The sequence below is a fragment of the Octodon degus genome, unplaced genomic scaffold, assembly GCF_000260255.1.
Source record: "Octodon degus isolate 3935 unplaced genomic scaffold, OctDeg1.0 scaffold00098, whole genome shotgun sequence".
Classification (NCBI taxonomy): Eukaryota; Metazoa; Chordata; class Mammalia; order Rodentia; family Octodontidae; genus Octodon; species Octodon degus.
In genome coordinates this window covers 6622885-6637353 of record NW_004524674.1, presented here as the reverse complement: position 1 = coordinate 6637353, position 14469 = coordinate 6622885, and the positions used below count along the sequence as shown (strand labels likewise).

At 48.2% G+C, this 14469-nt stretch overlaps 1 protein-coding gene across 1 annotated transcript in view; it reads right to left on the bottom strand.

The window, feature by feature from the left end:
• Positions 1-6490, bottom strand: part of LOC101574681 (netrin-1) — an 18049-nt gene extending 11559 nt beyond the window's left edge. The window contains exon 1 of the mRNA XM_023723425.1: positions 6442-6490. The gene's annotated coding sequence lies outside the window, so the exon portion shown is untranslated. The remainder of the gene's footprint in view (positions 1-6441) is intronic.
• Between the last annotated feature and the right edge of the window lie 7979 nt (positions 6491-14469).

The following is a 14469-nucleotide window of genomic DNA, read 5'->3' as shown; positions in this document are numbered from 1 at the left end:
GACTCAGAGATCTTCCTGTTTTAAGTCTGCCCAGCGCTGGGCTTGCAGGCATGCGCCACCACACCAGGTCTCACTGGCCAGTTCAGCATGCCCAGGGACGGGGCTGGTGCAACATGAGGTTCCTGGAATCAAACCCCGGTCCCTGCACTTACCTAAGTAGGCACTTAGTCTGCTGAGCTATCTCACCAGCCCTTCTTTTGTTTTTAGCCACATCTGTGGGACTCTGTTATAATAGTCTCAGTATGTTAATTAGCTTTCTGTCACCATAATGGGCTGAGATAACCAACTTACAGGGATAAAACATTTACTTTGGCTCACAGGTCAGGAAGTTTCCATATAGGTTGCACTGGCCCTCTTCACTTTGGGCCTGCAGTGAGGCAGCACATCATAGTGGGCATGCATGGTGGGCAAAGCCATTCGTTTCATCACTAAGAAGCAAAGCAGAAAGCAAGAGGAAGGGCTACGGTTCCACAGTACTGTCCAGCTGCATGCTCTTCAGTGACTTCAAGAGCTCCCAGTAGGCCTTCCTTCTTCAAGGTTCTACCTCCTCCCAATAGTGCTACCCCAGTGACCAAGCACTTAACACTTGGACACTTATTGGATATTCAAAAGCCAACCCATAGTGCACTGGAACCTAGTACACCAGCAAGCCCCCAGAATTAAGAGAATCCTCTTCACATCTGAAAGAGCAAACTTGGGATAAATGAAAGAAACAGAAGAGGAATCACTAAAACTTAGGCTTAAAGCATTTCTCAAGTCCTCCTCTGGAGTCTCATCTAACTGTCTATTCTTTTACCTCTGCAACACTGAGTTCAGTGTGTTCTACAGAAGGTTGCCAAGTGCTTGCTGCTTGTATTACCATATTACGGGTTCCTTTTTAGAGCCCACACTACCATACCTTTCATGATCCTGTACTCGGTCCTGAAGTAAGTGAATCATCTCTTGGCCATTTTAGAGAACAATAGCCACAATATCAGGGGGCTTCAGTCCCTGAGGACCCCAGGAGTCCATCACTCAGAAGTGTCTATGAACAGAAGGTGGGCATCTTCCATTCTTCCGGGGGACTAGAGATCCCTAGATCCCCAGTGGAACCAGTGACTGCTGAACTAGATGCCCAGTGGAACCAGTGACAGACAGCAGTACAAAATCTATCTAACCCTTTCCCAGGGTGCAGTACAGGTCCAACAACCTCCTAATCCTCAAGGTCCTTATTGTGTCAGACAGTAGCAGAGCTCTAGAACAGAGGCAGCCCTTAGAAAGTGCTCTAGCCTATGCTCATTGGATTACAAATGAGGAAACTAAGGCCAAGAAGGTTTATCAAAATGCCCAAAAGCTTGGAGGGGCCAGTTAAATAGCTCAGCGGACTCAAGCGCCTGCTTAGGCAGTTGCAAGCCTGGGGTTGGATCCCCAGTGTGGCAGTCCCACCCCCAGGGCACCCTGAGACAATTGAGACTAGGCGATGGAGACCAGGCGTGGTGGCAGGCTCCTGTAATCCCAGGGCTTGGGAGGCTGAAAACGGAAAGGATCACTATGAGTCAGATCTGTGCAGTGAGACCCTGTAAGCCCTGTACTAAATACATTTTTAAAAAATGAATTTAAAAAATTGCAAAAGTTGTTGCTCCCAAAGGTGGCTGTGAGTCTTTGAAATGGGTTGTGGGTTTCTCATCTAACCCAACCTGGGGACACCCACCCACTATATTTCATTCTCACTAACATGGAAAAATGTAATTTTGGAAAAAAGGGAGAAAATGGTTTTCATGAAAAATGATTACATTAAAAAAATTTATGGTTAAAGGAATAAGCTTTCGTTAACTGCAAAAATCAATTATGGGGAACAGCTTACTTTCCCCAAGTGTCCGTAAAATGAAGCATTACTGCTTTATACCTCACATAGGGAGAGCATTTAGAGACTTAACTCCAAAGTTAGTGCAGGCTAAGAACAGACATGGACCATTTAGTCCAAACATGTTGGGCAAGTGTGTGGACTATTCAATCATAATAAGGAGTCATAGGAAACTAGGAGGACTGGGGATATGACTCAGTGGCATAAGGTCCTGCCTGGCAAGTGCAAGGTCCCGAGTTCAATCCCCAGTACCAAAAAAAAAAAAAAAAAAAAAAAAGGAAACTAAGAATTGGGAAGAGGAGCCATTATCCCAGCCTCCAAAGGATGCCAGAGATGGCACACTGCTTGGTTGGAGGTGACCTCACCTAGGGAGCCAACTTTCTAGTCTCTGATCAGTACCTGGTTTGTGAGATCTCCCAGGAAGCTCCATGGGTGGTCGGCAGGCCCAAGAGACCCAAGAGGACTGTGTGGATGGGGCATCAGTCCTATGCCATCCCCTCCACTGACATAGCTGTGACACTGGGTAAGTCACTCACCTTTATGGCACTGACTTCCTCTTCTGAAATATGTGAACGGTACCTTTCCTTCCATCTCTCCTTCCTTCCCTCCCTCTTTTTTCCTTTCCTCTATGGATATGAGGAGTAATGAATAAAAAATCATATATGAAAGACTCTGAAGTACCCAAAATCCTAAGCAGGTTTTATGAAGTTATGTAGAACCAGCAAAGCCAGAACTATTTCATTGCTACGAGTAAACCATCCTAAGAGGACAACAAACTGCCCTGGGCAACTAGAGATCGTGGGCAGGACCAGAATGGTGGACAATACAGAAGTATTGGGCTTTGGTATTAATGAGCAACAAAAAAAATTACTGGTGAGTCATAATTTAAAATTATTATTAAATTAATGTTTACTAAATATTAATACAAAGTATCCGCTTCAGCTGACAGTCACGAGTGGTGTCATGACCATAATCATAAGCTTAATAGCAGCTAATACCGAGCACTGGGCCAAATGTCAGACGTCACTGAGACCTGATGTGCGGGGGGTGGCCTGGGGCTTGGGGAAGCACTGACAGTGGTGGAGCAGCAGGCCACCATCAGTGAAACTGTGAGCAGCTCTGCCTCTTAGGAAAGATGGGAAGTGGGAGGACAAACTGGACTGTCAGCCAGACTCCAGATACAGCTCTCTGTAACGTTAGGCACTCAAAAAATACTGCTGAGTGAATATGGAAGAGCCCGGGGCATCTCAATGTAGGAAGATGGATTTTTTTAGTGTTTGGAGTCCTAGCTGGGCATGTTGTTAGTGGGTCTAATTCAGTCCTTCTTCCTCAATGAGCCTTCATTTTCCCTGAATCCTGCACTTGAGAAAGAAAGCTCCCACTATGGGTCATGCTGGTCTTGCCCTACAATTTGGATGGTCCTCGGCATTATCAAGTTCCCATAACCTGTGATGTGCACAGCCATGACCCATGTCTTCTGGCTCACGAGTGGGGGCCAGACAAGGGCCCTCCCCACACTGGGTGTCATCTCCCAGTATCCCAAGGACTGAGGCGACCACAGCCTTCTGCCTGGGCCTCCTCAGCTCGGATCTGAATTTCTCATCATCTGGATAGTCTCAGCTACTTGAAGCAAAGGGATGAACCAAGCTGACCTTTCTGGAGGTTTGTTTAAAGCAGAACAATGTTTGTCTTGTCCAAACACTATGAATTACTCCAGAGGATCCTGCCCAGTTTTACAATCCACAGCTACAAATGGCTTACATAAATAGGGGCTGGTCCCTCCCTTGTCTCCCCCCCAAAACCTCCGAGTTTCTCAGCCTCCTGTCTGCCTTCTTTCCCTCTTCTGGACTTTTCCTCTGCCCCTCTCCCACATCTTTGCCTTCTTTGCTCTGAGCCCCAGGGTGGTGAATGGACAGGTGCTGGTTATTCTGGGCCACAGCTCACACCTGGGTTATTACTGGCACAGGTCCCCCTTACAGCTGGCTGCTCTGTCCCTGGTGTGGACAGGTTTGCCTTGCTAAGAGAGCCTCTGGGCACATTTGTTCTGTCTGTGTGGGGCCAGTGGTATGCAGTGTTAGGTCCAGCTGTGAAAGCATGTTGGCCTGAGGGGGGCCCCTGTTTGGGGGCTCAACGTCCAGCCAGCCCACAGCCCACTTAGGCCATTCCTCACTGCTGTTGTTCCCTCGCTAGCTGCACATTCTGGGCTATCTCGGGATCTCCTGAACTAGACTCCACTCACTATGGTTGTCCGTCTGGGGAGGTAGCAGAAGACTTTTGCTCATTCAATAGGTACTATGAAGAGCAAGCAGGAACCACCGGCCTGGAAGAAAGAGATTTCTGGGGAAAGAGCCCACTACTCAGTGATGAAATGTGGGCTAGTCCAAGCCTGCTAAGTAGCTGGGTGATACCAACAAGTCACTTCAGGTCTCAGTCTTGCCACTCATACACTGGCTCTAGAATCTCAGCACTGCCATCTGTATAAGGGCTGTAGCATCTCGGAAAGGTGCTTTCCAGGTCTCAGAAAGCACAGTCTAAGGACTGCTAGATCCCAGGCACCAGGAGTGGGTGGAGGCATCCTGAGAGAAACACGGTGCCACTAACACTCCAAAGGGAGGTGTTGGTGAGGACTTGGACAGCTGCCAGGGAGTGTGTGCCAGGGGGTGTGCGGGCAGGACTGGCCCTTGGAGGTGTGAGCAGTGTGTAGAATCCTCCTACCGAGAGCCTCCAGCACCTAGGGCCAAGGGTGAGCTCATTTTATCCTTGTTTTGCAAGTGAGGAAACTGAGCCTCAGCAGGGAGGAGTGACTTCCACTCAGAAGTTGGTGAGAGGCACGGAATTCCATGTCCCCTACACACTCCGGAACACCCTTCTGCCCCCTCCAAGTCTGTCCCTTGCTCTAGCAGCTCTCCCTGCCATTCCAGCCTCTCAAAAGTGCCAAGATTTGGGCTCAGAGTCACACCCCTGCCCCTTCCCCCAAGGGACAGGTAGCACTAGGCAGCAGGACCAGGGCCAAATTTCTCCAAGGAGGTGAACACATGGTAAGTGCCAAATGGAAGAAAACCAAGTTCCAGGAGTTTCACTCTGGATAGGGCCACGTCAGCTCTGCCCTCTGGGATGCTCCACAACCCACAGGGGCTCTTGTTCAGGCTACTACTGCAGCAGCAAGACCCGCTTCTACTGGAGGGCCAGGGGTGGCCAGGGAAAGGCATCAGCATTCAGGACCCGCAGGCCATGTGTGTCCACCACTCCAGGCCATCCCTGGTCCAGAAGCTTTCAAAGGACAAAGCCAGTCACCTGATAGCTACCGCTCCCGGGGTAGGGAGAACTCTGAAAGGCGCCAGCGTCACCTCCCAGGCCCTTAGAGGAAAGGAGCTGATTTCATAAAGAACTCAGGATGAAAAGGCCAGTGCTGGTCCGAATTGCACCAGCTGGGTCCTGCTTCTACTACCTGCGCTGCGTGTTGCATTCCACCCACAACAATGGAAGACCTCGAGCTTGCTGTGTGACCTCAGGAGCGCTAGCGAGGACTCTGGGTCTTTTAGGAACCAAGGGATCTAAATCAGACCGAAGCTCTGGCTCCAAAGTCCGCGCCTTAGATTAGCTGCGCCTCCTTCGAGTTCAGCATTTGATTTTCTAATCCATCTCTTTGTCGCCCCCTCCCACTCCCCAACCCCAGTGGCCTTAACCCGAGCTTCCTGTTTCCAGGTCCGCCTCTGCCCTGCCTGGGTCCCGCCGTCGGCCGACTTTCCCGTCGAAAGCCCTCGAGTGTGTGATGCTCTGGCGCGGGCGGAGGCCAGCGGGTCCGCGGCGCGGGCCGTGCTGTATGGAAATGGTCAGAGGAGCCGGCGGGCGCGGCGGCGATTTATTCTAGGAGTGACAGCCCCTTTGAGCGCTCGGCGAATGGCATTTTCTGTCTGTGAAAGCCTTTCTTCCCACCTCTGTTCAGATTAGCCCGGGGGATGAATGCGCCCATTATCCAGCCCGCTGACCATTCTGAAACGCCAAATTAATTACTAAGCACTGAATCAGGCGCCTGGGCCGGGGCACTAGGAGGTGTGAAAATAGCGAGCGGCTGGGGATGGGGAAGGCGAGGGGCACAGCGCCGAGAGCCGGGCGGGGTGGCCCGAGCCGCGGGCGCGGGTGCGGCGGGGTCGGGAGGGCTGCGCAGGCCACGGAGCGCGGCCGGCGTGACCGTGCGCCGCTGTGGGGCGAGCCTGCTCTGTGGCGCTGGCTGAGCTGGGGGAGGAAGGCGCAGTGCGGGGGTCGCCGCTCGGAGCAGGCTGGGGCTCGCTGGGATCGCGGCCAGAGCGCACCAAGTGCGCAGCGCGCGGGGCCGGAGCTTGAGTGTGCGCCCCGCGCCGTGAGCCGGTGGCTGTCTTCGATGCACCGCTCGGGGTGGGCGCCCCGAGACAGCCGCAGACTGCGGCCACCCTGGTCATCGCCCCGAAGGCTCTGCGATCCCAACCCTCGGCTCTAGCTGCCCTCCGAGGCCTTACAAAAACTTGGGCGCCGCCCTCCGACCGTAGCCAAAGCCAGAGCTTCCTGAGCGCGGGTCACCTCTACCCTGCAGGGACTCGGGTTCCGCGGGTGGCACTTACCTCCCCGAGGCGCAGCGCGGCCGAGGTACGCGAGCTCTGGGCGGCTCCCGCCAGAGTGTGAAGGGCTCGGGGCGCGGAGTAGCGCGCGCCTTTAAGCCTCTTCCCGGAGACTCCGCCAGGTGGTGTCACGCCGGACTTGCCCTCGCGCCTCCGAGCCCCCGCGATCACCCAGTTCCCCGCGGGCCGCCACCGGAACCCCTTCCTTTAGCTCTCCCGAGTCTTTCCTCGCGGGCGTCTGCGGAACTAGTGGTGGGGACCCAAGAAGATATAATTTGGGACACTTATCCAAGAGAAGTCACCCATTCCACCTACAGTAACTTTGGTTTGGCCTGGAGGGTTGGAGGTATCTCCCCCTTCTCTCCCCCACTGCTAGGGATGCGGGCGGAAGAGGAGAGGACTGAGAGGTCAGGGTAAACCTCAAGTGCGTGCTAACCGGTCCTCTCTTCTCACCTTTGATACAAGATGGCCCGCTGCCGGTGCCTCCCCCAGTTACCATTACAGTGATAGAAGATAAAATAGAAACGTAGGGGCCGGGGAGCTAGCTCAGTGGAATAAGCGCTTCCCTGACAAGCACAAGGGCCTGAGTTCAATCCCCAGTTCCACCAAAAAACAAAAACGTATAACCGGGCAATGAGTGAGCCACACTCCCACGGGACTTCAGGAGGACACGAACTACGCTGCGACACAGCACCAAGGCGGCTGCTCCATACTCCAGGCTGGAGTTCCAGTCCCAAAACCAAAGCCATTTGTGAACCCTCCTCAAAGATCAGGCTGCTTGGGAGCACAGCTTGGCAGGCAGAAACTGCAGCTCTAGCTTCGGGCCATTATTCAACTTTTCCATCATAGGCCTCTCTAAAGAATTATTTTTGACCTTGGTTCTGAGATTTCAAACCTCATTATTGACTAACTTTTTGGTCTTTGTTGTTTATTGCCTTTTCTTTTACATAAACATCTTCTTCATTCCTGACTTCCTTATTTTGATTAATTTCTCACACTGTTGAAATGCTCCTTAGAGTAGTAGTAACATTTAGAGGGAAGGAAGGGTTTTTGGAGGTTGAACTTGAGTCTATGTCTGTGAATTAAGACACTAGATACAGAATTCTAGGATCAAGACACTTTATACTCAACAACTCTGTAAAATAGGCACCATGCTAGCATTAAACAGGAAAACTAATGTAACAAGCGCACCCTGCATGGCCTAAGACATAGTACAGAGTCATGTTTGTAACAATTTATGGTTATATTATTAGTTATTGATCCACACATCAACTTCTGGTTTTATAGTTCTCTCAGATTTTAGGTTAGACCTTTCATCCTTTTCTTTTTCTTTTCTTCTCTATTATTCCTTCCTTTATAAATCCAGGGCCTTGTATTATTAGTGCTGCTCACCACTGAGCTACACCTCAGCCCCCGAGGTTACATTCTTTAAAAAAAAAATCTGTAAGTGCTGTTAATATAACTAATTAGGTTATAGTAACATGAGTCTAGTCTCCGTAACTAATTGTGACCTTGGGTTAGTCTCTTATTCTCTCTTCACCTTCACTGCTTCTACAAAATAAATGAAAGGCCACAAGATTGCTGTGATCTTGTTTGGCTCCAATAATCTGGGATTGTATTCATTTATAATCAAAAAACAATGACCTGCAGCACAATAAAAAGAAAGCCACTTTGCAATGATTAGGATGACTATAGGAAAAAAGGCAAATAATTACAATGTTGAGGAGGAGAATGTGGAAAAGTTGGAATCTTCATCCATTGGTACTAGAAGTATAAATAAACTGGTACAGACATGGAAAAATCTGGTAATTCCTCAAAAGTTAAACCTGAAATTATCATATAATCTAGCAATTCCACTTTTAGAAATATACCTAAAAGAAATAAAAACATATATTGCCCCAAAATTTACATACAGATGTTTCTTACATTATTTATAATAGCAAAAAACTGGACACAATCCAAATGTGCATCAACCAAAGACAGGATAAAAAAAAAAGTGTGGTATATCCATACAAAGGAATATTATTCAGCCATTAAAAGACATGAAGTATTGATTGACACAGGCGGCAACAAGGATGAATTGTGAAAATGTGGTGCTGAGTGAAAGGTGCTAGTCACAAAAGACCATACATTGCATGGTTCCACTTATAATGGATGTCCAGAGTACACAAATCTGCGGAGACAGAAAGCAGGCTCACGGTTACCCAAGGCTGGGAAAGGAAGGAGGACAGAGGAAATGTGGAGTGATTGCTGATGGATAAGAGTCTTGTCCTGGAGTTAGTTGTTATGATGAATGTGCAACTCAGTGAACATAAACTGTACATTGCAAATGGAGGAGCTGGACGACGTAGGAGTTATATCTCAGTTTAGGTGTTGTGTTAGAACACTACTATTTCAAGCCAGGAATAGTGGCACATGCCTATATCCCAGCACATTGGATGACTGGGGCAGAAAGGTCACACATTGGAGTCCAGCCTAGGTGATTTACTGTGATCTTTTCTCAAATATAAATAAGTAAATAAATAAATGGCAGAAGATGTAGCTCAGTGAAAAGGTTTTGGATTCAATCCCAACTATGCAAAACAAACAAACAAACAAACAAGCAAACAAGCAAACAAGCAAACCAGCAAGCAAATTCTCATTCCATCAAATACACATCAGGTCTGGGCCTGACAATGCCCAGACAAACAAGGAGATGTGGGCTTGGCTGTCATGAATCTTACAGCATAATTTGTGGGTATCATTCCAGGGCCCCATGATCTGCTCAAATCACACCCTCCTCACCATGTAGCACAAAGATTTCCAGGGCCTAGATCATGGTAAGGGCTTGTTCTATTTCCTAAGAAATCTCAGCTTTCTATTCTTTGTGTCTTTGAAAGTACACATTCTCAGTCAGGCCCTTCTTAGGTACATCCGAGTTGTGAACTTTCAGAGATATAAACAGACCTGCTTCGTGAGCATTCCTAGAGGTGAGTAAATCAATGAAGTAGCTTATGTGTCCACCAGATACTGTCACAGCTGTGCTACTCTATGCTTGTTGTACAGTGCAATAGTGTACAGTTGTCCAGTACAGTCAGAGAATTACTGTATTTTGTATATGTGTTTGAGTTTTTTTTATGCTTTACATTGCATATCTGTGACAAAGTGAGTGAGCTAACACTCACTTGGTTGGATTTCTGAATGAATCCAACTTACCAGTGTTCTCCCATAACAGAACTTGTACATAATTGGGAGCTTACTGTGTAGTCTTTGACTCTCCCAAGGCCAGGGAGATAACTCAGTGGAATAAGTGCTTGCCTGGCAAGTGCAAGGTTCTGAGTTCAATCCCTGGTACCAAAAAAAAAAAAAAAAGTGAAGGGGACTCTCCCAAGACAACAGTACCTGCAAGCACATAGCACTGTGATTAGGAACAGTGATTTAAAGTCAGGCTTCAAATCCCAACCTTGTTTTACCAGATACTTATTTATTTTTATTTATTTATTTTGGCAGAACCAGGAATTGAACTCAGGACCTTGAGCTTGCCAGGCAAGTGCTAATTCTACTGAGCCGTCTCCCCAGCCCCTCACCAGATACTTGAAGAAAGACACTTACCTTCTCTGTGCCTCAGTTTCCACAGGTACAAGATAAGGATAAGAAATTTTATGACATTAGATGAGTTAATATATATAAAGTCATGGTGTGTGGATTCATGGTGTGTGGATCCTCCTTTAGCTAATGCCCTAGATAGGCTACTTTCCCATAGTCCACTAGGTGGCGTATGTGCACCACTTCCTGCAACACAAATGCCCCCACCCCCCCAGGGGCTCTTGCATAGTTAACCTGGGGCTTTGACAACTGATGGGTAGTTTGCTAATACAATACTGTAGTCGTGGTTTCACCTGTGAGTTATAAATACCAGTATCACCTATGATACAGTAAGTTTCTCTAAATAATGCCACTTGCTGGGAAAAGTTTTCTGCAGTCCAGAGAAACTGACGCAGATCTACCAGTCCAGGGCATATAGTTGTGGTCAGTGGCAACGTCATCCCGGGTGCCCATGGTCATCCAACCAATGCACTCAAGCACAAGTTAGAGTTTCCCATAGTACCCTCCTCCATTTTACAATGAAGCTTTTGTAACACCTCCTTATCGACCTGAACAGAAATAAATAGGTGAGGTGGCCTTCAAACGTCCATAATTTCTTCCCTCATATCAACTTCATGCTTTGCTAGTAGTATAAAGAAGTCATGCATAGTAAAATAATGTGCATTTTATTATGTAAATGCTTGGAGACAATGAAGTAAGATGGCACAATGAAGTAGACCAATGCTTACATCTATTAGTAAAATTACCAAGAAGACCACAGTAACAAATGAGGTGAGACAGAGGTGCGTGGCACTGGTGGTTTCAATGCCTTGAACAGAGCTACCCCAGGCAACATGATTTTCCAAAGGGTTCAACAGATCCTAGTGAAGTTGTCTTCCTGGAAATGTTAGTGTACATTAACAATGCGAAAACAAAATCAGTCCTCTGTGTTCATAGACAAAATGAAGCTAGTCCTGGGCACCAATGATTTTTCATCTACATGGATGTTTGATGGGACAATTAAAGGTTCAGAGTAAAAGGGACAATTCTTTGTTGTGCATGACCCACTGTCCCCTATATGCATCGCAGATGTCTGGCACTTCTAGTCCTTGACTACTAAATAGTAGTGGAGACCCCCAATCACTGCAGCAGCCAAAACCACTTCCCCACAAATTTCCACTTGAACAATAGCTTCTCCGTTGAGAGCCACTAGTCTGGGATGAAAACCTCTTTGGGCATTTCTAGCAAAGCTGGCACTTGCTCTGCTTGGGGCTCAACTTGTAAAAGGTATTTGATTTTTTTTCTAGCCCACACAAATACTCTTGTCTGGAACTAGAGTTAGGACTGGGGGGGCGTCCAGAAAGAGGGGGGCCTTTTGCTCTGAGAGTATCTCCTTTTGCATTAGCCCTTTGTCCAGAAAAAGAAGACCTGAGGGAGGCTGGCCTGCCAATCTCAAACACAAATCCAGTGGTCTTTTTGAGGCTTTTCCTGAAACCTAGCTGGGAAGTAAATCAGCACAGACATAATCCTGATTTTAGCCACAGGGGCCAGGGCCTCTGACCAAACCCCGGGCCTAGGAGGATTTCCTGTGGTACATTTGCTTGGCACATCAATCCAAGCTATTCTTGCTCTATTTTCTCACAGACAGGGCTGGTGAGACCGCAGCTCTTCAGGACAAGGACTGGATACAGTGGCATGTGCAGGCTTGCTCGCTGGGCTCCATTAATTATGTCCACCTCCACCTGCAAAGAGGCTTTTTCCGGTCTGTACATCTGGCCCTTCCTTTCTCTCAGCGGTTATGGCATCTCCCTGCCCCCCTCAACTTGCGGCTTGTTTGTCTTGTGAAGCAGGTATGACACTGCCCGATCCCCTCATTGGTATTCCTGGAATTCGACTGCTTTAGCAAACCCAGACCCGAGTCTCTCCTGAGCAGGGCAGCTGCCTGGTTCTTACACATTCCATCACCTCTGCTAGTGGCTGTCTCCGGGCCAGCTGGTCATCCACAGCAAGGAGTTGGATGCCTCAAGAATGCTCTTCCAGACACTCTGGTCTAAAAAAGGACAGGTAAGGACTCAGAGCCCTTCAGCAAAAGAAAAGAAGCCTGTAACTGTACTTTTGCCCTTCAGGGCTGAGTCTGGATGGCTTCTCTCCCAGGCATCCATGCACCTGCAGCTGTAAGTCTATGTAGTTTACCTAGACTTTTATTGACCACTGCTGGTATGCCAGGCTCAATGGCACCATACAAACTGGGGCAGCTGTAGTCCCTGTGCTCGCCGGGCTTGGAGTCCAATAGGAGAGATATTTTTAAAAGCACTAACACAAATAGCTGTGCGACAGCCACTGGGATGAGCAGTGCCATCTGTATCGGAGCCGGGTAAGGATGTAAGACTGAGGTGAGCCAGACGCTGGGCCACGAGGAAGTGAAAGTTGGAACCTGCACCTTGAGGAGGCATTAGCCAGGTGAAAAGAATAGAAAAGAGCCTCCCCAGGGGCAGGAACAGCACCCCCCAATCCCCTGAGCCAAAAGGCAGTTCAGTGTGGTCAAGAAATCATAACAGTTGACATTTATCCATCACGCACTATGCGCTCCCAAGTCTGGTTCTTCCAGTGTCCACATGATATGAAATCAGGTTATCAGCATTCTCATTTTACAGGTCCGGAAACCGAGGCACAGAAGTAACTGTCCCAAAGTTGTTCAGCTGCAAAGCAGCAGAGCCAGTATTTGGATGCAAAGGGATCTGACACTAACGATGGAGTCCTTAACCCCTATGTCAGAGTCTCCCTTGATAAAGCTGTTGCAGTAACAATGCATGTTGGAAACAGACTGATGAAACTACATCCTGTTGCACCTGGGATACTGCAGGTGTTCAGCAGAAGGGTGGATTAATTGTATTTCTTTATTTGGGGCTTTTTTTTTTTTTTTGGTACAGGAATTGAACCCGGGGCTGTAACTCTGAGCTGCAGCCCCAGAACTTTTTTATTTTTTACTTGGAGACAGGGTCTCGCTAAGCCACTAAGTTACCCAGGCTGGGGCTAAGCTTTTGATCCTCTTGCCTCAGCCTCCCAAATAGCTGAGATGACAAATGTGTGCCACCATATCTGCTTTTATTTTCTCTATACTTAATGCGATGAGATCTGGGACCTTCTGAATCAGGAGTGACTGCCCAGCCACTAGGGTTACCTGGTCCCCAGGGACAGCCAAAGATTACCCTGCGACATGCAAGGCGAACAGTCCAGAGCCCACTTCTGAGCTCTCACTAGTTACCCACTCTCCCCTTGTCTTCACCGCCCCAGAGCCAGGTGTCAGATTAGAGCCATCTCCTGTGCCCACCACAATTATCCCAGCCCCTCCTAGGCCGTCTTACCTTGCTTTGTCTTGCCTCTCCTGAAAACCTAGTGCTTTTCTGTGTGGCCCTGTGTGTGACTTGACCTGGCAGGGATGCACCTTTCTCTTGAGGACTGTGAGCACTGAACTGCTTGTGACCACTAATTCTGACAGGCCAACCTCATTAGATTAAGAAATGCCTAGCAGATTAGTAAATTGAATTCTTGGGTGTAACAGGGTGGGGATGGATGTACAGCCTGGGGTAACATCTGTGGTCTCTGGCTCTGTGGTTCCCCTGCTCTGCCACCAGGCATTAAGCATTTTTGTCCCATGAGATTTCAGTCCATCATGGACTGAATGTATTGAAACCTCAAGCTAAATTCAATTTTCTTTCCTTAAGCTGTGGTTGTTGGGTATTATGTCTCAATGATGGGAAGCTAACTAATACATCACTACACTACTTGGTCAGTTGCCATTATCTCCTGATCTGTTGGCCTCAGAATTCTTGAATAGTAATGAAATCTACTCTTTTTTTTTTTGTATTTTAGGAAAGGGTCTACAGCATGTTCAGAATCTCACTACTAGATCAGACTGGTAATGATCCACCTGTTTATAGCCTCCCAAGAGCTGGGATGACAGGCATGTGCTACCATGCCCAGTCTCAATTGCTGCCTCAGTGTGCCCCAGGGGCAGGGCCAGCATGGCAGTCCTGAGGAATCAAACTCCCAGCCCCTGCACCTGCTTTCAGAAGTTTTAATCCACTGAGCTATTTGGCTGGGCCTGAAACCTACTTTCTAAAACAAGTGGAAGCTCTGGACCAGGAAGTCCAGCAGTAGGACTAGAACCGAGGTCTTCAGGCTCCCCTCTGCTGCCTGTTCCATTACTGAGGTTTGAGCCCAGGGCCTAAGCAAGAGCTCTACCAGTCCTTTTTCTAAATTTTATTTTGAGATACAGTCTCATTAAGTTGCCAGGGGTGGCCTTGAACTTGTAATCTTGCTTCAGCTTTTTGAGTAGCTGGGATTACAGATGTGTGCCACCATGCCTAGCTGCGGTAATCTCAAGAAAAAGAGCCTAATGTTTCAGATAAAGACACAAAGAGAAGGAAGAAGGAAGTGAAGTGTGTTGTCCAGGTAAGTGGAAGC